Source organism: Rousettus aegyptiacus, unplaced genomic scaffold, assembly GCF_014176215.1.
Source record: "Rousettus aegyptiacus isolate mRouAeg1 unplaced genomic scaffold, mRouAeg1.p scaffold_m13_p_10, whole genome shotgun sequence".
Lineage (NCBI taxonomy): Eukaryota > Metazoa > Chordata > Mammalia > Chiroptera > Pteropodidae > Rousettus > Rousettus aegyptiacus.
This window is the reverse complement of record NW_023416285.1, coordinates 22269086-22291818: the sequence shown is the minus strand read 5'-3', so window position 1 is coordinate 22291818 and position 22733 is coordinate 22269086. Positions and strand designations below refer to the sequence as shown.

At 39.9% G+C, this 22733-nt stretch overlaps 1 protein-coding gene across 4 annotated transcripts in view; it reads right to left on the bottom strand.

Annotated features, from left to right (window-relative positions):
• TBC1D1 (TBC1 domain family member 1) overlaps positions 1-22733 on the bottom strand; it is a 197340-nt gene that overhangs the window by 136943 nt on the left and 37664 nt on the right. The gene's annotated exons all lie outside the window — the stretch shown is intronic.

Sequence of the window (22733 nt, the reverse complement as noted above, 5' to 3'; positions counted from 1 at the left end):
TGGCTGGAAGACTTCAGGCTTACAGATGGTGATGAGGGGATGGGCTTTCTAGGAAGAAGGACCACCTGGACAAAGGCATAGAGGATTGGTGTTCATCTGCTGAAATCAAGCCCTACTAAAATAGAACGGAAATTAGAGCTCACATTGTAAAAAGAGAATTTCAGTAAATATGGTTTCATGGTGCATAGTCATCGCCGGCATAAAAGTTTGTTTCCAGAGAAAATATTTGCTGATGATACTATTAAGTTCCAAAAAATCTTTAAATAAAATCTCTCGGTATGAATTGAAAACAAATGTCCATGAAAAACTTGTACATGAATGTTCACATTTATAATGGCTAAGAAGTGGAAACAACCCAAATGTTGTGTGGGTATACAACAAAATGTAGTATACCCACACAACAGAATATTATTTGGTCATAAAAAGTAATGAAGTACTGAAGCATGCTACAATGTAAATGGACCTTGAAAACATTACACTAAGTGAAAAAAGCCACACACAAGAGACTATATGTTGTATGATTCCATTTGCTTATCCAGAATAAGCAAATCCATAGAGACTGCAAGTAGATTCCTGGTTACCAGGGACTAGAGAGGAGGGGAAGCTGAAGAATGACTGCTAATGAGTACGGCTTTCTCTTCGGAGTGCTGAAATTATTTTGGAATTAGATAGTGGTGGTGTGAATATACTAAAAACCCAAATTTCATCATATGTGAATTATATCTCAATTTAAAAAATTCCTCTATGTGATGACATTTGAAAGACTTTAGGTAAATTAATTCTCTGAGGATTTACAATACTGGGAGCAACACTTCAAAGGGCTAGTTTCAGAATTAAATAAGATGGATATAAACAATTCAGCTTGAATTCTTGCATGTAGTAGGTGCTCAGGAAATGTTAGCTATAGTAGTAGTAATAGTAGTAGTGATGGTTGATTTTATGTATCTACTGAACCAGCCTAAGACATGCCCAGATAACTGAAAAACATTATTTCTGGGTGTGTCTGTGAGGGTGTCTGTGGAAGAGATTAGTACTTGAATCAGTAGACCGAGCAAAGAAGATGCTTTCACCAATGCACGTGGGCATCATCCAATCCACTGAGGGCCTGAATAGAATAAAAGGCAAAGAAAGGGCAAATTTACTCTCTGCTTGAGCTGCGACACCCATCTTCTACTGTCCTTGGACATCAGTACTCTTGCTTCTTGGGCCTTTGGACTCAGAGCAGGACTTACACCATTGGACGCCCAATTCTCAGGCCTTTGGACTTACGCTGAATTATACCACCAACTTTCCTAGTTCTCCAGCTTGCAGATGGCAGACAGTGGGACTTCTTGGTCTCCATAACAGCATGAGCCAGTTCCTATTATATATATATAATCTCCTATTGGTTCTGTTTCTCTGGCGATCCCTGACTAATATAGTATGATATATTATTAATGTAGAAGTAACACAGAAATGATGGGCTGGAGGTCTCAAGATCTCAGCTGGGTTTATATACAGGACAAACAGTTGAGATCAAAGAGGAGATTGTGTGCTAGCCAAAACCAATTCCTGGCTGGGTGGGCCCCTGGATGACTCTCAATATTTTCCTCTCCCTTTTTATGAGTTGCTATGTCTAGCAGCATGACTGTGCTCCATTTGTTCCTTTATAAGCCACGCTGTGAATCCTCCAAGTTTCTCTGGTAAATTCCTATCATTCTAGCTGGGCAGAGACTGAGAGTACACAGTATTACTAGGCCCTCATACTTCAGGCCATTCAGGAATTCCTCCCTAAGCAAGGATCCTGTTCACTCACACTCCCTACTCACTCACTACTCCCCTTTTTCTCTTCTCCACAGTCTTGTCCCTCCTTACCTATCTACACCTCTCTCTTTCTCTCAAGCACACACATGTACTCACATTTTAAATCATGCTAAATTCAAAAACGGAATCTCCAAGTGACAAGGCCAAGTATTTGAAGATTGGTTTCAAAGCAAAGGTGTTTAATACATTGGTGAATGAGGGATAAATATGATCAATGCTTATTTGGAGGTAGACAATAAATTCAGGTGATAGCTAAAGAACATTGCACTTTGATAAAACCATTGAAGGTCTCTAATTTTATGTTTCGATTGTGTGTCCAGTTGCAGTTTCTTGTAAGCCAGAACGACAGCAAGCAGATTTAATAAAAACACTTTTAGCACCTCCAGCCACCTTCACTACATTTATCCAAAAGCGTTGCAAAAGCTGGATGCAACCCAACTAGAGATACTGACTCTGCAGTGTTAAAAAGGTAGAGCCATTAAACTTGTAACTTCAGAGAGAGCCAGACAATAACAAACTCCGTAAAGAATAAAGTCGCATAAGTTTCTCTCTGTACTCAGCAGTCTTGTTAAAACAAAAATTTACTTTTTGACACAAATTTATCTCTTCATTAAAATGCTTGTGACATCTCTAACCAGCAAATTAATGCATTTTGCTATTTAAATATCTGTTCCCTTCTTGATATTTTTGCTTAGTATAAACATTGTGTTCACTCTTTAGCTGGCAAGACATTCCAAAAATAGAAACAGTGTTTTCCTATTTTTAACTCAGCCTATAAAGTTTAAGCAAATAATCTCCTTTTCCAAAGTACTGCACACACATGTTTCAAGTTCATGGAAAAACCCAGCAATGAGCTCATAAAAAACACACACACGCACACACAATGAAAATTTAGAGTCAAAGATTTTGACATCCTCACCCTGTGTTATAACTAAACATAGATACTCAATTTTAAACTCAGATATTTTAATTATAATTTATAATGGAAACATTAAAAACACCACTTTGCATAACCCTAATTCCACCAAAAAAAAAAAACACATTTTTTTCCTAAACTGAAAGTTATGTTTTTCCTTAAAAATGAGATCTGAAAATATCAGTTCCTATCTCCTGGTTGAATCTGTTAGTGAATAAAAATCAGACCAAACTTCCTTTTCCCTCTCCTTTTATAATAAATCATAATTTCCTTTTTTTAAAAAAAGGTAGTTTAGTTTACCTTTGATTAGAATTATTTCTCACTTTTACAACAATATCTATTCATCTTCATCTAGTTCTTTAAAACCATCAAGTTTCAACCCAGTAATCTCATTCCTTGATATTTACCAAAGGGAATTGAAAACTTACAACCACACAAAATCTGGCACATGGATGTCCATAGCAGCTTCATTCATAATAACCAAAACTTGGAAGAAACCAAGCCAAGATATCTTTTAGTAGGTTAATAGATAAATAAACTGCAGTACATGTATGATTCTATGGAGATGGTAAAAAGCTCTGTAGTTGGGGGTGGAGGAGAGGGATGAGAAGGTAGAACACAGAGAATGTATGATACTATCATGATGGATACATGTCATTATGCATTTGTTCAAACCCACAGACTGTACAACACCATGAGTGAACCGTATGTAAACTAGGGACTTTGAGTGATAATGATGTGTCAATGTAGGTTTACCAGGTGTAACAAGTGTATCACTCCGCTGAGGGATGTTGATAATGGAAGAGGCTAGCTTTGTGTGTAGGCAGGGTATGGGAATTCCCTGTATCTTCTGCTCAATTTTGCCAAGCCTAAGACTGCTCTTAAGAAATTGTTATATTTTAAACACAATTGAAACTCTCTGTCAATGTGCAATATTAATATTAATCTGGTGCCATTGGCTGTATTATAGTTAAATAATTAAAATAATACCAACTGATACCAGTAATTACTAAGCCTGAAGATTCAGAATTTGCCTATTCCCCTTTCAACTCTCAAAGTTTACTTTAGCCATTTAGTAAATAATACATTTTAATTTAATTATAGTATTATAAGGTTAATAATACTATATCATATTATAAATTTCAAAGCCTAAATTTGTGTGTGTCAGTATTTTGAATCAGAACTTCACGGCAGGCACCTGGAAAACAGTGATTCTTCCATGTTGGTTTCTTGTGCCTAGTACATAGCCACGTACCTTTGCTGTTACACAAAGCGATTCATGTCAGTTTCCTCCCTGTAGCTTGTGATTCTCACAAAAAGTCCACCACACCATGTACACCTGCATTTCACCAAGAGGAGTGTGCCTGGTTACGTTCAGCACAATTTTCAGATGCACAGAACAAGCACACTTTCCAGAAGCTAAGACCCAACTGCTATGTTTCTAGGTAAATGCAGTCTCCAAACATATTAAGAGAAAAGGTCTTTCTAAGTTCACTGCTTAGCAAAGGAATGCATAGGTTATAAAATAAACCATCATCTGCATCTTGGTCTCCATACACAACTAGAGAAGATACATAAATGATAACAACTTCTATTGGATTTGACGGGAGATATAAGGGCTGAGAAGATATAAGAAGGAAATGGCTTTTCCTTTCCCTTGTCCTTTCTCCTCCGATTTTTCAATGCTTACAAGTGGGGGTGGTCTGAGACACTGCTCTCCTCATATGGAATTTTCCAAGCATGACAGAAGTTATGCTATGGGCAGAGTGAAGATAAATCAGCGCTAAGCCGAGGGTCAAGATTCATCTAAATAGATCCAATTGATAGCACATAGCCCTTTGGGGGTCTATCTCTCTCTAGAGAAACACGTCCTCAAAGGCAGCCCAGGAGGAACATGTGGCTGGACATCCAGGTGCACACTGACAGCTTCTACCTGCTCATTACGGGCTGTGTGATCTCAGGCAGCTCCTGTTGCATGTTTGGGTCAGTTTCCATCTTGTAAATTTCAGAGATTAGATTCCAGATCCCCAAGGTCCCTTCCAAGCCTCCCTTAGGAACACTATGAAATATGAGCTCAATTAAATGCCTATGATGGGTTTGTGCCTGGTAGCTTTGGCTCAGGGTCAAGGTGGAATTAAATGAACCTACTCACCAATTTCAAGGTCATAATGTCACAGGGACACCAAAGCTCTTGGAACTTTTCCAGGAACCTAGAATTGGTTCCTTACATTTGGCAAGAATGAATGCCTACAACTCAGTGGCAGCAGTCACCTGCCTCCTGTCTGAGGTATCCCTTTCTCCAAGATCAAGGGTCAGGGAGAAAGGAAACAATATCCATTGAGCACTTACCACATGCCAGGTATTTTCATATAATCTCATTAATCCTCACAACAATTCCAAAGCCTTGGGGAGCCAATGCCTGCCCTGCCCGATAAGTTACAGTTGGAAAAGTGCTGCCTTACCATTTGCTTTTTAGGGGGAATGGAAATGTCTACCCACGCCTGTCCCACCACTGTATTTTGGAAGCACATATCTTGTCTGGTTTCACAGGTTTACAGCTGGAGATGAATTCACCTCAGGATGAATTATATCTTGAGTCTCACCCACATCTGATTTAGGTGATATTTAGATGAGACTTTGGACTTTAGACTTTTAAGTTGATGTTAGAACAAGTGAAGACTTTGGGGGCTGTTGGGATATAATGAATATATTTTACATATGTGAAAGACATGAATTCTGGAGGACCAGGAACAGAATACTATACGCTAAATGTTTATATCCTCCAAAAATTCATATGTTGAAATCTAATCCCCAGTGTAATGGAAGGTGATTAGGTCATGAGGGCAGAACCCTCATGAATGAGATTAGTGACCTTATGAAAGACCTCGGAGATCTTTTGCCCCTTCCACCATGTAATGATACCGCTAGAAGCTGACCATCTATGAACTAGGAAGTGTGCTCTCACCAGATACCAAATCTGCCAGCACCTTGATCTTGACCGTTCCAACCTCCACAACTGTGAGAAATGAATTTTTGTTGTTTATAAGCCATTTGGTCTATGTGTTTTTGTTACAGCATCCTACATAAACCAAGACAAGTAATAATAATAGAGCATAAAGAGTACTGAGTGTTTACTATGTACCAGATACTGCTAAAACCAGCAAACGCTTAGAGAATGCTCATTATGGGCCAGGCATTGTTCTAAGTGTTTACAATGCATGAGGTAGGGACCATAATTACCGAGTTTTGAGTGGGGAAATTGAAGGGCCACAGCCAGGATTTCAGTCCGAGTGCTCTGTCAATTTAATGCACTTTACTACATGGCCCCTAATTATTATCTAAAAACTCTGCAAAGTATTATTTACTCTGTTTTGCAGACAAAAAAAGCTGAGGTTTAGAAAGGTAAACTAAAGCCCAGGGTTCCTCCTGGATAGAGCTGAAGCTCTCTCTGCAATGTCAGGAAAGCAAATAGTCATAACTGCTGTCAATACAGGGTGTCGTGCTCTAAGATTTCAGGGATCTAGTTTGGTCACACGAGGTTTTCAAGACAGCCACCAACTTCCAGCTAAATGGCAGGCTTTGTCAGGGAAAAAGTTCTACCCTTCTCATGTGGCCAGGGGCTGAGCTAATGCCAGCTAGACTCCAATGAGGTGGGCTTGAAATGGTAGCAGAGTCTCATGAATAATAAAATGAATTCATGAGGAAGGAAGGGGAAAGGAAGCAAGTTCTCTTTGGGTCTAGGGCTCAAAGGAGGGATATGAGACCTACAACAGGCTCACTACTGACACCACGCTGAGGGTTGGCAAGACAAATCCAACTTAAATCTGGGACAAAGCAGGGGCTGGGCTGCTGGATGTGAGGGAGGTAGGCTCAGTGGTCCTCCCTGTGAAAAGCTAGCCTGGCTGATAGACTGAAGGGCCCTGACCTCCCAGCGCCCAGGAAATTTGGTTGGTTGGCATATGTCCCCTGCCAAAGCTTAACGAGAATATGATTCCTGAGTTAGATGAGTTGGGGGTCTCAGACAAGGTGTCCTTACAAGAAACACGTCACCCTGCTCCTTCTTTCCAACTGTAACATTGTAGTGCAAAGGCCCCAGGCTGGCAGAATCCAAGAAAGGGGCACAGAGCCTCTTGGGGCCAAGAAATGTTGCTTTAAAGTTTCAATTTGTAGTTAATATATAGTCCATACAGTTCGTGATTTCAGGTATCCAACTCCGGCCTGCTGTATGTGTAGCAACAAACTTAAGCCATTAAAGTGTCCGTTAATTCATTCAGCTACTTAATAAACATCTGTGGCACAGGACTGCACACCAGTCTCTGGGGATGCTACGGTAAACAAGCCACTTGCCCCTAGGGGAACATCTTAGGGTCCAATGGGCACACAGAGCAAGTAAACAGGAACCTGCACAATTTTCGAGAAGTGATGCCAGAAGGACAAGAGAGTGTGCTATGAAAACATATGAAGAAGGCCTTTAACCCAGCGCTGGGGCCCTAGGAGATGGAGAAAACGAAGCTTAACTATGTGCACATAGGCCAAGTAGAAATTAGCCACTAGATGGTAAAAGAGGAGCCAGATTATCCCTAAGCTACAAAGGAGTAGAAGTGATACTGCACTTTTTATTACATATAGCCATCTTACTTACCAAGGATTTTTTTAAATTATAAAATATTTCAAAAAAATAAACGGAATAATAGGACAGATAACCTATATAGCTACTACCCAATTTTAACAGTTTTAAATATTTTGCACATACGTACATATTGTATTCTTTTAAAGAAGTTTAAAAGAGTTTTCCCTCCATCCTCAGAGGTGACCTCCATCTTGCACTGGGTGTATCATCTCCCCTCTGTTTTTATAAATTAACTTTACAAACTGAAGGAAGACCCTCCACCAGCAAAAAAGATTAAGACTTGCTGAAGGCTCAGCTAATGGTTAGCAATTTTTAGCAATAAAGTGTTTTTAATTAAGATATATACATTGTTTTTTTAGACATAATGCTATTGCACAGTTAACGGACTACATTATAATATAAACATAACTTTTGTATGCACTGGGAAACTCAAAACTTCATGAGACTTGCTTTATTGTGAACCAAACTCACAATATCTTCAAGGTTTGCCTGTGCTTGGACATCATGGTGAACAAAACAGACACAGTCCCTGCTCTCAGGGGGATCACAATCTAGTGGAGGAGACAAGCAATAAGCATGAAAATAAACTAGAGAATTATATAAATACAAAGTGTGGCAAGTGCTATGAAAGAAGAGAACAGGGTAATGTGAGAGAGAAAGGCCTGTGGGCAAGGGACTTACATTAGAACGTATAGTTGATAGTACTCTGTTAGCACTAAAACTGAGACCCGAATGAGTTACCATGCTACAAGTTAGAAGAAAAGCATGTGCAAAGGCTTTATGAATGGAGGGGGAAAAATACATCACCGTGGGTACAGTAGAGTGAGGTAGAAAGTGGCTCAGGGTAAAGCTGTAGATAAAAGCAAAGGACAGATTATCCCAAGGCCTTGGAGGCTGTGGCAAGGAGTTGGACTTTATTCTAAATGCGATGGGGAGCTCTAGGTGGGTTTAAGGAGAGAAATCACATGATTCAATTCTTAACTCAGTCGCTCTGACCATTATTTGGAGAATGGAATATTGGGGGACAGGATGGGGACAACAGACCAGCTCTCCACTTAGGAGGCTATTGTAGTGGTGGCTGGGATCAAGATGGTGGCTGGCAGTGAAAATTAGATAGAAGCCAATGGATTTAAAATATATTTTGGAAACAAAATGGACAAGGCTTACAAATGGATGGAAAGTAGGGTTTAAGCAAGAGAAAAATCAAGAATAACCATCAGGTTTCAAATATATATATGAATGAGGAATCACCTACAATTACTTCTCAAACACTTTATGATTTGTCTTGAAGTTTTTAACTAAACTTTCTCCAGTGAGAAGTGTGAGGGGGAGATAAAGTCACAAAATTGTGCTTCTTCTGTAAGAAACAATATGGCAGGCAAGGACGAAGATTTTGTCTCTTTTCTGGAGGTCTGTTCTGAGCATCCTTTGAATGGAAAGGGAACTGGAACACTTAGTATCTAGCTGCCTCAAATGGTTCTTAAACAGCCATATCCAGTTGGCTTTCGGAAATAAGATGTTCAGAGATGTAACTACCACCCACTTTTAGTAGCAGCAGCAAAATTATTAACATGTATGAGAAATACCAACTCTTGATGAAATAAACTCACTAAATCTTGGAATTCAGCAACCACAGAGAAGTTCTCAGGCCTCACAGGTGATTCAGATTCACATCAGGCATCTGTGACGTTATCAAAGCTTGGTACGGAATCCAAGGCATAGAGCTGTTTTAAGTCATCAGACATTAGAAGCCAAATGGGAATTCATATATCTTATTTAACCATGCAGACATTTTAAGATAATCAATGTCAGTCCAAGCTGCAAGTGTGTTTCCTATTTTTTCAGCATTCTACTTATCTCTCAATCTTCTCTTGATTATGGCCTCTGGCTTTTAGGATCTCCTTCAGGCTTCCAACTAGTTGATGCTAGACTGGAGAGAAAGACGTGGGAAGCTCTTGACCTGACTCTGACCTTTCTCCTTTATCCTTTGCAATTTCCTGTCTCTTGTTTTCTCTGCAGGAACAACTTTTGTTCACATATCCCCAAAAATGGGAGCCTTGGTACAGAAGGGAGCATGGAACCAGCGGACAGTTGCGGGAAAGTAAGAAGAAACATGACCTATTTTACATTTCAATAGAATGCTAATCATAATAGAAATCGTTATTGTAATAACTAACGTACATGGCTAGTGTGTGGTGTGGGAGCCAAGAGAACCTCATGCAAAGAGCGGAGGCCTGAGCTCAGACAGAGCTGGGGGGAGTCTCAGTGCACCACCTACTGTGAACTAGGAGACTTGGGCAAGTTAACAAAACTTCCAAGCTCTATTTCCACATCCACAAAATGGAAGTAACATCCATCTTTCAAGAATTTTGAAATGACCAAGAAACACTTAGGTGAAGTGCCAAGTAACCAATAAACAAATAGTAGTTAGCATTTAGCATCTCCTAATGTATAATATACTTTTGTACACGTGATTTCACTTCCTATAAACTTTAGTAAATTCTAGTCTTCCATTTTTGCCTAAAGCAGCACCCCAAAGTTCTTCTAACTGCACGATGCCAAATATATATTACCATGACTTATCTTTTGCCCACTCTGATCTTCTGGTAACAGACATCAGGCACACAGTAGTGAATAGGGTCATGGGACCCTGTCTGAACTCAGCTATGATGTCCCAGGTGCCGTGACTACTAATGAAATCCGCCATTGGCACAGGATACAGAAGTGTCGTAAGGACTGCATGCAGTTGACAACCCAACTCCAGCCTAGTCCAGCCTCTTGATGCACAGCAGCAATGAGTCGCTTCTTTTCCTAAGGTCTCAATATAAGCCAAAGGCAGTTTCGCAGGGAGTCCTTGCATTTCAAAGATAAATATGCTTGTTCTCCAATTCATTCTAGTAATGTTTGAAATATGGCCACGTGTGTGCCTCTATTTGAGTTCATACACACACAAAAATTATCCATTTATTTGCATAAAGTCCACATCAAATACAAAAGGCCATTCAAAGACATTATTAGAAATCTTACTGTTAACTCGAGACAGCTAGCTAGCCAGTGACAGCGCCATGACTTGGATCTGGTGTATCAAGTCATTCATTTAACTGCTATGGAGAGCTCGTGAACTCAAGTATTATGAGGGGTCAGCAAATGTAAATATGTGAAGGCCAGGTGGAAGGCAATAAGGAGTGGGGAGTCTGGTGAAATACAGTGTGCATGCCAATCCACAGGCATCCAGATTGATTTGTCTTTCTCAACCCTATGTAAATAAATTCATATATATTTATTATCTAGATTTATTCCTTCTATTTATTCCTATGTATGTGTGTATGTATGTACGTATGTATGTATGTATCTGCAGGCCACCGATTCACAACTTTGCTCCATTATCTCATTAGCAGGAACTAAGGTTAACCTCCATCTTTCTAAGTGTTTTGACACATTCATTTTGTTTTGTTTTGTTTTGTTGGTTTATTTTGTTCTTTAGATTTCACATATAAGTGAGATCACATGGTATTTGACACATTCATTTTTTAAATGGTAGCCCTAAAATGTTTCTCTGAATTTGGGCAAAAATAAAATAAAAGATTAGTATCAGCATCATAAAGAAGGAATAAACAAAGACTGGTGAGGTCTAGAGGTATGAAAGAGAAATCCAATCCATGAAAGCTTTCTAGAGGAGGTGGCATGCTTTTCTTAAATAAAAGAAAAAAAAACTTCTTCAGATTAAAACAAACAAACAAAAACAGCAATGATCAAAAGGAAGAAAGCATGGCTATTTCAGAAAAATAAACAGTCCCATTTGTTGGCGAATGGGGTACAAAATCTTGGGATTAGAAGGAAAATTATGAAAAATCATCTGCGTCCAGATGGTCACGGCTCTTGATTTCCAAGCTAGGTGTTTGGCATTTATTGGTTGGGGTTGGAAGGTGGACAGGCCAGAAAGCTTTGGAAATGAAATGGCCTGATCAGAGAATGGGTTTTCTAGAAGACAAATCTGCGATGTTGATCCGACAGATTCCTTCTTAAGCATACTTTTTTCCTAGACAACTTCAGAATAAAAACTGTCATTATTTTTAGCATATGTTTTTAAAAGTAAACTTGGTCACCATAAATGTACATGAAAAAGGGGGCATAAAAACTTGCAAAATGTGCAAAATACATAGGGTTTTTTAAAATGTCAACTAGCGTTAGAGAGCTGAGAGAGTTATTTCATCAAAGTCTCAGTGATATCATCTCTGAATCCTCTCCCTTCCTCACCACCTACAAACAGCACCACTAAGTCACGACTTCTGCCTCAGAGCAGACTTCCAAATGTATCCCCTTCTTTCCATTCCAGTTGTCATTGTCCTAGGTCAGCCCTAAAAAACTAGCACTTGGATGCCTGCATAAATCTTACTAGTCTCAGTCCATCCTCCACAGGCTAGATTTATTTCTTATATCACTATCTTGATTCTCCAATAACAACTTGATTGAATCCAGTCTTGGTATGGCTTCTAAGACTCCTCCAAATCTGGTCTCGCCAACCTGTGGTGGACAATGATTACTACCTAATAATGATTACCTCATTCCTCTTTACTAACAGAACCTTAATTGTGTTCAATTAATGAACATAGACCTTTGATCTGTGGCTTTAGCTTTAAATGTTTGTTGCTCATGAGTTGGCATGTGGTAAAAAATCCTTTTATTTTTTTTAACTAAATGAATGAATGGTATAAATTAGTCATGTTTATATCATTCCTCTTCCCAAGTGACTAGTCTACAAGTCAATATATGACTCAGTTCTGGCCAATGAGATATTATAAGAGTATGCTCCACCCTTCTCACTTGGACCTCACTTGTGCAGGTGCTACAGCAGCCATCTTGGAAGCATGAGGTCATAAACCAAAAAGCCAAAATCAATATGCTAAGGATGGCAGAGTGTAATGAGATGAAAGCCTATGTTATTGATGATATAGATCCAGCCAGACTGAAACTGCTTACCTCTAAATCCTGAGATAAAAGCCTGTGATATTTATGATATAGTTCCAGCCATTCTGAAGCTGCTTACTTCTAAAAGCTTATTAAGTGAGCCATCAAAATATCTTTATTGCCTAAACTGGACTTTAATGTGCCAATGAATCACTTGGAAATCTCATTAAAATGATTATTCTGATTCAGTAGGTCTGAGGTGGTGCTCAAGAATCTACATTAATGACAGGCTCCCAGGTGATATTTCTGTCCGAGGACCATATTTTTAAAAATGAGGATATAAGCCACTATAAACTAGGCTCCCTATTACTTTTAGCTGAACTCGTCCTTCCTGGCTCCCTCCCCACATATGAAGCTGACCGTCTGAACTTCTCAATATGTACCAACAGCCTCCTGGGCTTGGCTCATGCTCACCCCTCTCTTGAAGGAGCTTCTTTAGATTTTACCACTATTCTACACATCAGCGTTGGTCACTTTTTATGCTCATAACCCTTATTTCCAATTACTTCCAAATATATTTCCCTAGAGTCTTTTAATCAAGTTATTATTAAACAATTACATTGATATGTTTAAATAGGCAAAATGATTTCTAAAGACCTCCAACTTAATTGCAAAATTACTGAATTCCCTCGTAGGTTTTATATATTATATTATGTAACTGGCTGTATTCTATTTCAGTAATGGGGGAATTAAAAACTACAGAAACAGTGTTCCCTCGCTAGTAATGACATGCAGGAGTCCCTCCTTGATTAAGCCTTAATTGCATATGACACTTGGACACCTTTTTTATAAAGTCTGATATTAATGTGTGTCAACCTAAAACTGAGTTCAGAAGAATTATGCATGATCACTCCTGAATTAAAAACACCATCCCTCTCTTATCTGTCTAAGAAATTCTTACCCGATTGTATTTCATTAATTAACAACATGCTTCTCATACCATACTGTATTCCCATGTACCTTTGAATATTATTCCAAAATTTAGCATTCATATTTTTCAGTCAAAACTTTGGCCAGAATGGGCATCAGATACTCCATTTGATAATTCAAAATATGTCTGAGTGCCAGCGTGGGAGAGGAATGGAGGAGATTTGTGTGGGTAATCTGGAGCTGTCACTGACCTTGCCCATTAATCAGCACATGGTTATGACTGAAAATCGTCAATCACATGTGTTGATTAGCTTTGATTTCCACTGTAAATCAGCACAATTTATATGCAGTCCCTATCAATTCAATAACATCACACAATCCATGCAAACAGCAAGGAGGTGAGGGACAAATGAAAAAACAGGGCTCCAGAGATAGAGATTTTAATTCAAATCCTACCAATAACTATACAGGAATATCAGCCTCTCCCCAAATGCAACAGAATTTTGTCACATACTGTAAAAGTACAAATCTAAAATTACCCTGTGACATTCACAACTGATTCAGTAAAGACCACAACAGAAATCTCAAAGAATGGAGATGCAGCATCAATAATCTCAGGGCCACTGATATGAACTGGAAGCCACTGGACCACAGGCTTTCTGATGCCTCGGCCTTGCCAACCCTGGTAGCTCACTGCTGCTTTCCAGGTAGAGGTATTCTTTACCTTTTCCTTCCTCTCCTGCAAAGGTCTCCTGCAGTAAATAACCGATCAGCAAATCCAGGGAAAGACTGAGCCACAGCCTGATGACTTTTAGGTACTAAAGTATAGATTTGCACACTCACAGAGTGAGGGCATTGTCAAGTACATGTCCATTATCAACTGAACTTCATGGCAATATTCTAAAAGCTAAAACTCTTAAATCAATCACTAACTCCCCTTAGCGAACACCATGACCTCTTTCTAGATCTCTAGCGTTTTATTTTCCTGGACAAATGGTCTAACCACTTTATAGATCTCAAGTGTTTTATTGAGCAGATACTCTGATTGCTTTCAAATGTTTATTTTGAACATCCCTTTCAAGTACTCTTCTTGAGGTTTGCTAGGTTATGACCATAAGGTCCACTTTCCCCTTCTGCTGAGTATCACTATTTCTTGTTCTCTCTAGCTGAGTGTCACGTAGCCCCTTCCCTCAATGCTGACCACATATATAAGCCTTGCAGAAGGTCTTAAGTATACTCAAGAATAAAAAAGAGCCTGTACTCTTGATATATTAATGAACTGAGATTTGGTCCCCATCCACTAGCTGGAGATAATTTTTTTCCTTCCTTCCTAATAATGCAGGTCGTTAACAATAACAACAAGGTTTTTGTTTACAAATTTTAAAAGCAGGGTTTTTTTTTTTCCAACCTTGTAATGATGGAAATTGTCAAACAAATAGGAAAGTAGAGAAAACATTATAATGACCTTTCAGGTCCCATTGCCCAGCTTCAACAACTGTCAAGTCAGAACTAATCCTGTTTCATTTATATCCACACCCGCTTCTCTCCCACAGAGTATTTTAGAGACAATTCTGACATGTTATTTCATCCATAAATATTTCAGCATATAGCTCTAAAAGATAAAAACTCTTTGTGCTTTGAGCTATTTAAATATGAAAGACAACAGATTTGCAAATCAAGGCCCAAACCCAAATGGCGGAGTTGGGGAGGGCAAGGAGTGGAAATGTATAGTTTTGGTCAGCCATTTATATTTGTAACTGATAATAAATGACAAAAAAAAAATCCATTGATTCGTTATGAAGTTTTCCTGCAAAGAGGGCACTAAGGCACTTTTCCATGAATGGAGAAAAAACTTTATCAACCGTGTAGAAGTCTGTTTTATGGTATCTACATGCACTGTATTTGGCACTCTACTCTTCAAAAAGATTAACATGAAATGCTTGTAACGATATTTTGTGGAAAGTTCGGTGATAATTCTGCAGGTGCAGAATGAGGCACAAAGAGGTGAAGTCATTTGCCCAAGGCCCCTGGAGCAGAAGAGTGACTCGGACTTACACAGAGGCTGTGGCCTCTTCACATCATCAGCCTGTAGTAATAGTGTATTAAATAGCATTGTCTTGGCTTCTCAGTTGTTTCCCCCAAAACAGGCCCTGAGAAAAGAAATTTGGGGCAGGGAGTTTGTCTGGTTAGAAATCTCAGGAAGCACACGTGAAGATGTGCTGACAGTGATACAGGGGGAAAAAAAAAAAAAGCCAAGAAGAATGTGGCAATGAATGGGTTACCTGTGGGGGCAACCGGGGTTCAACTCCCCTGGAGAATCTTCTGAGGAGTCATGGAGCATAGGGGTCAGCAAACCACAGCCAGCAAGTCAAATCTGACCCACCGCCCCTTTTTGTAAATAAAGTTTTATTGGCCCACAGCCAGGCTCATTCCAGTGCCATCTATGATTGCTTTCATCTTGAAAGGGCAGAGCCAAATTCTTTGAACAGAGACTGTATGGCAAAATTCAACATATTTACTGTCTAGACCTTAAGAAAAAAAGTTTACTGACACCGGAAGTAGAACATGTGGAAGGAAAAAGGGAAGCTGAGTGTTTACTTACCTCATTAGTTTAGGGTTGTCTTGGGGTCATTAGAGACCTTGAACTGCCAAGCTGCCCGTTGGGCAGTCTGAGCTAAAGCCCAGTGGCACCTGAGAAAGCCTCAGGCTGAGAAGCAGAGAGGCCTGTGGTTAAAATGAGAAGCTGTCTGCCCGCAGCTATGTGCAGCTATGGGTGAACTCGGAACTGGGTGAGAGATATGGTTGGGCATCACCGGTATACGCTACAAGCAACCTCTCTGGGCCTCAGAAGCCTCTTCCATAATAAAGATAATAACTATATTTAGCACATCAATTAGTGTAAAATCATATTGCAAAATACATAGGAAGTGCCAAGCAGATAGGAAAGGCTCGATAAACATTATCAGTTATTTTGCAAACAATTTTCCCAAACCTTAGTATTAGGAAACATCATTATTGGTACCTGTAACCTAAGTCTAACAGAGGAAAATATTTCAAAAGAGTCCTCACATATCTTGTTAAATTCAAAACAAACCAGAAGGCTTGGAAATAAATAGACAGCCATCTGCTTGGATGGTATTTGTACCTGTGATTGATACCTGCCTCTCTCTTTACCAGTTAATATAAACAGCAGCATTATTCATAATAGCCAAAAAGTAGAAACTAACAACCCAAGTATCCATCAACTAACAATTGCATAAACAAAATGTGAAATATTTATACAATGGAATATTATTCAGCTGTGAAAATGAATGAAGTACTGATATATGTGATAACACATATGAACCTTGAAAACATTATACTAAGTGAAAGTGCCAGACACGAAAGGCCACATGTTGTATTATTCCATTTATAGAAACAAATCTATAGAGACAGAAAGTAGATTCATGGTTTTCTAGGGCTGTGGGGTTGATTGAGCAGGGAAAAGGGAAGGGAGGAAGGGGAAGTGGAGAGTGACGGTTTTCTTTTGGGGGTACCAAAAAAGTTATAAAAGTAGATGGTGGTGATGGTTACACATTCCTGTGAACATACTAAAAACCACTGAACTGGATACTTTAAATGGGTGAATTTTATAATATGTGAATTAAAAATTGAAAGAGAAAAGACAAATTCCTGTACTTAATAAAGAATGACCACAAATGTTCTCGGTGGAAGCTCTGCTCATGCTCCATCGTTCTCTGTTCCATCCTTGCTGCCTCTCTGGCACTTTGCCTCTTACAATCTCCTTTCAGGGCCTGCTCATTCTTCTGGCTCTGTCTTCACATCCCTTTTCTTACTGTGGGCTTCATATCCTAGAGTTAGACTGCATTCACTATAGCCATACCAGAAGCTGGCTGTGTGACCTTTGGCAAGTTACTTAACCTCTCTGAGCTTCCGTTTCCTCATCGAACAGAGACAATAATAGTGCCTACCTCATATTATTGTTACTATTATTATTAACTAACATTTGTTGAACATTGATTGTCTAATAGTCCCTAGTCTCTTTTTTTGGAAGTTTTTTCCTCAATATTTTTTTACAGTAAATTATATATATCTAAAGTATATGATTTGATGTATTTTGACATATGAACACATTTGTGAAACCAATATAATTTATCAAAAATTTCTATCACCTCAAAAGTTCTCATGCCACTTTGCAAACCAACTCATCCCCAAGTAACCACTGGCCTATTTTCTTCATTATAGAATAGTTCACGTTTTCTAAAGTTTTATACAAATCTAATTATATAACATGTCACCTTTTTGTTATGGGAGTGTTTCATTCTGCATAGTGATTTTGATATTTTCCACAATGCTATGTGCATCCTATGTGCATAGTAGCATTCTTCTTGCCACCTGTTGATGGACATCTGGGTTGTTTTCAGTTTCTGAGCTGCTTTCAATTTTTGGCTATTACATACAATGCTACTACGAGTATTAGTGTACACAGACTTGTGTAGACAGGTATTTTCATTTTTATGTAGATTCCTGTGGCTATACAGAAATTTTGTAAAGCCCAATAGAGCCTCTGGCTCATGGCCCATGGGCTGAAAAGGCAATGACCTCAGCATTGCCACAACTTCCACTCTGACATGCTCTTTTCAGACACCACTGGTCCCCATGGCTCCCGCCACAGCTCTCACTTCTCGTCACTGCAACCGCCACAACTCAGCTTCCTCTTTCTGCAGCTGACGCCTCTAATTCTTTTCCTTGGGCCACTGCTGACCCTTTGACTTCCCAGTCATGGTCTTGTAGACATGACAGAATTGTTCACTTCCTGCTCAGACAAAATAAGGGTATTATCTTAACAGATTCAGGTGATACTGGGTTTTCCAACATTCCTAGCCAGGGAGGATTGTTTGTATAACAAAGTCAAGATGCCAAGGCAAGAGCAAATTACATTCAAATTAAAATAGCAAAGTTTATTGCTTCACTTCCTTTTAAAGATTGCCACTTTAACTGGTACCTTCTTTTAAAGAGCCAAATTTGTTTTGTATAAATAAAATGTATATCTTTCTGTCTTGTTCATTGTAACTTTGCCATAATTACCTATTATAAAATAATATTTTTTAATAAAGAATCTTCCTTGTTGACAATACTCAAAATGTCCACATAAGTTACAGCTGACTTCTTTTGGCTGTGATTCCAAAATGGAATTGTCTCAATTAATTCACATTTAAAAATTTCAATCCATATCTCTTTATTAGATTCTACCAAAAAGACCTAAAATGTATCCCATTTCACAAAAATAAAACAGAACTGCTACCAGTTTAGGTACAATTACGGCATTGATTACAGAGATAAAGGTTTTGGATGGGAATCCTTGATGTCACTTGTGATGATACACAGCAAAGCAGGTTGGGATGAGGTGCTAGTTTTTGCTTCTAGATTCTTGAATGGCCACAGTGGATACCAGTCCAAGGGGCCAGTTGCAGTGACTGATGTGGGTCAGCCATATAACAACCCAAGATGCCTTTATCCAACCTCGATTTACATTTTAACGTGCTTTTTTTTTTTTACATATTTCTCACAAATAAGATTTTTAACCATTAGTTTTACTTTATTAACATTCAAACTGTTTATCTGAGCAACAGCTCTATTCTTTGTGCAAAATCTTCTCAAATCAAAGTCTTGTGTTTGCACTGCCTAACCACTGTGGGGCACCTAAGCACTGCTTCCTGGGATGTACAGACCAGCCAACCACCGACACAAGGAAAATTAACAGCTACACCCAGAATAACTTCTCTGGAGGTCAGATGAGGATGGGTTCCTTCTAGAACTTTATTTCTTTAAAATCCCAGCAAAATATTATTTCAGATAATTTTTGTTTTTTAGAAACAAAACTCTCCACGCGAAACATCCAAAACAGGAAGCTGTCCCCTTGGCAACTCAAATTAGGGCAAATTACCTTCCCTCCAGCAGAACCCAAACGGTGCTCGCCCATCAAAGTGGCGTATGCCGTCACATCATCTTGGGGCTCCACGTAGCCACTTTGCTCCCAAGTAAAAAGTATGAGACAATATGATTTCTATGTAGATTATAAGCATCAGGTAATAGCTATGGAGTCGAGCCCTGTGCTCTTAAGAAACAATTCTCATCCAAGAAATTTTTTGAAGAAGTATGCAAGAATATATTCCCAACTGAAAATAGTAGTTATTTCTTGGGGTAGCCTAGGGATTGGGAAGTAAGGGGTAAACATTTATGCCTTACAAACTTCTGAACTGATTAGATTTTTAATAGTGAGCGCTTAAGATAAAATATTTTAAATGAGGAAGTATCTTCCTTAGTTTTGAGTGGACACAGAGCTTTTCAGGCTGCCCACATTGAATGACTGTCTTATTTAGGGAGAAGCCCTAACAGAGGTGGCAGCATAGCCCCCTCTGCTGACAGGGGACAAATATTCACTCTCTTGAGCTTTCTGGAAACTATAAGTCGGCAACTGACCTTGGTTCAGCCAGTCAGGTATTCCTGTCTGGACTTTGAATCCTGAAAAAGTAAAGTGGGGTCACAGGGTCACCGAGACCTGCCTGACCCACAAGGAGGGTAGCAGTGTTAGAGTCCATTAGGCTCCTCAGCTAATGACCAGTGGGGCAGTGCCAGGGACAGCAGCATCTGACAGCAGGTGCCAGCAGCAGTGTCCTTAGCAGGGTATTCCCGTGATGCAACCTTGGCCATGGTTCCACTTGCCTGGCTGCCCTTGGTTGCTGTTTATTTGCTAGTCTTAATTCTCTGTTCTTTATGTTGATTCTGTGAACTACCCTGTATCCTTCCAATAAATCCTTTTTCTTATTAGGATAGCCAGAGTTGGTTCTTAGAGCCATGAACTCGGACTCACAATTCACTCACTCATTCAATTATTTATTCATTAAATTCAGTATTTATTAACTGCCCACAGTGCTTTGAACCCTGTTTTAGGCATGGGGATCTTGTAATAAACAACACAAAAATCCATTTGCCCAAGGAGTTTATATTCTAGTGGATCCCACTTCTTCTGGACCCTGTCCTTTATTCACCTTCCTTCAGAAATCTGTTTAACTTTTATACTGTCCCTCTAACCCTAAGCCAAGCTAGTCTTTCTCAGCTTCCCTTGACATTAAGGAAGCAAGGACCTTTTCGTGTCCTTCTGGCCTGGCTTTTGAGTTCAGGCCAAACCTTACTGTTTGACACCAGAAATAGGCATTCATCATCATTCCGTAAACACTTACTAGCACCTAGACTATTCCAGGCACTCTGCTCAAGGTTGGGGATATAATGTTGAACTAGTCACTGCCTTCAAAGAGATTACAATGTAGCAGCAAAAGAAAGAACAGACATTTAAGTGAGTTCTAAAGATTGATCTATGCCATAGAAAAAATACAGCACTATCGAAGTACATAATGGGGACACTTAACTAAAAAGGGGACAGAGAAGCCTTCCTGAAGGAAGTGACTTTTAAGCTGAGATGTGAAGGATGAGTTACAGTTAGCCAGCTGAAGAGCTTATAGGGCATAATGGAAGGAACAACACACGCAATATTCTAGAAATAAGAGAGAGCACGGCACGGTACAGAAAATGGAAGGGGTTCAGTATGGTGGGGGCGTGAAACAAGCAGTTATGAGAGGTAGGATAATGGTGAAGGTGAGAGTGGAGAGGCAGATGAAGAATCTTATAAGTGCTCCTCAACTTTATTCTCAGAACAACCAGAAGCCATGCAAGGGTTTAAGCAGACGTGGCAACAGAAGGGTGTGTTGTCAGATCTGCAAGTTAGAAAGATCACTCTGGATGCTGGGTGGAATGAAATGGCCAGGGGAAATATGGAGGCATTGAGATTATGTAAGAGCTCACCAAAGTAGTCCAGGATAGAAAGAATATATCTTGAACTAGGAGGGGTAGGAGAGATAAAAAGCAGCAGAAATATTCAAGAGACATTTACTGGGTATGATCACGGGAGCTTTCTGATTGATGGTAGAATATGTAGTGAAAAAGATGAAAGAGAAGTCAAAGATGATACCCAGGTATTTGATTTGCATAACAATGTGGGCAGCGGGCATTTAATCAAAAAGAACTGAAATGCTGAAGAGGAAATGACTTTAGTTTAAAGGAGACCAAGGAGAACTGCCTGATTGGCAGCTGTGTAGGTGGCCCCGGATTTCAACGCAGGGACTGGAGCTAGAATACTGGATCTAGCATCATACGGACAGTTACTGAGATGTGAGAGAAGCGAGATGGCCCCGGAGCCGGCACAATCATGGGGTGGACTGTGTTACTGACACAAAGCTTCATTGCCCACCCCTGGGGGAGGATTCCATTTTGCCACCTTGTTGATGTCAGGCTTGGCCACATGACATGTTTTGACCAATAAAATGTGAATGGAAATGATACGTGTCACCTCCCTTCTGCTGAGAAGCTTTAAGGTCAGCTCATGTTCTCCATGGTCTCTTTTCCTCTGCTATGACAAGCAGCAGCATTCCAGCGAGACTGCTCGGTCAGCCTGGTTCTCAGAGCAAAGACTACAAGCAACTGAGTAGTAGCCAATTCACAACACACATGTAGCTAGAGCAAGAAAGAAATATTATTGTTATAAGCCACTGAAATTTGAAGGTTATTTGTTACCATAGCAAAATCAAACCTACTCTGACTGATATAGGTGGGATGAGAAGCAAGTCTATGACAAAATCCTGGGGGGAAACAACATTTAAGGGTGAACAGATAAAGGGGAGCCTACAAAGAAAGCCTACTCCTACTATAGTCTCTGATTCACAGAAACCTCTACGAATTAGCCTTTGCCGGACAACTCCCTGCAGGCTAACTCAGGTTTCCATCCTAACAGAAGCAAACCCTTTTTCTTCTTAGGCTCACCCGGCTCCCTTTTGTCAGAAGCCTTTGCGTCATCTTTCAGGCCTGGAGGCACAAACTCTGCACAGGAAACAGCTGGGATCGATGACATTAGAGGCCACACGTCTTCATCTCCTCGCTCCAATCTGTTCCTACCCTGGTCTGGCCTGTGACTTACCCTTTTCACTCCCTCCAGTTTTCAATCAATTCCTTGGATTCGTTTCTGGCTCACCTTGTTCTTGGTCTTGGAATCACTCTGCGCCTAGGTTACTTGGGCAGCCTAATGTACATTTGGCCCTGGCACCCTGAGCCTGTGGTGCCCATTCCCATTCTGACTCATCCTGAGCTTCTGGCCTTGGCTCCTGGCGATGCCCCAGGCAAACAGCTGTGTTCCCAGTTGACCTTTTCAGATTCCAGTCAGTCTGGTTCTTCCCTTCACACTCACACCCCCAGCCTCAGAATTCAGACCACGACACACAGATGCCTATTGCCAAAGCTTCTGATCCACCACTTTCTTCCAGTTGATCCAGAGGGTCACCGCTCACCAGTACAAACTGACACGTGTGAGTATCCTCATTTACACTGAACACATGCAACAAAGGTGGCTTCTGATCACTTTTGACCGGGGACAAGGCTATTCAATAGGCTGTCTGGTTCCCCCACCTTCCAGGTTCCTAAGATGCTTTTCTCCTT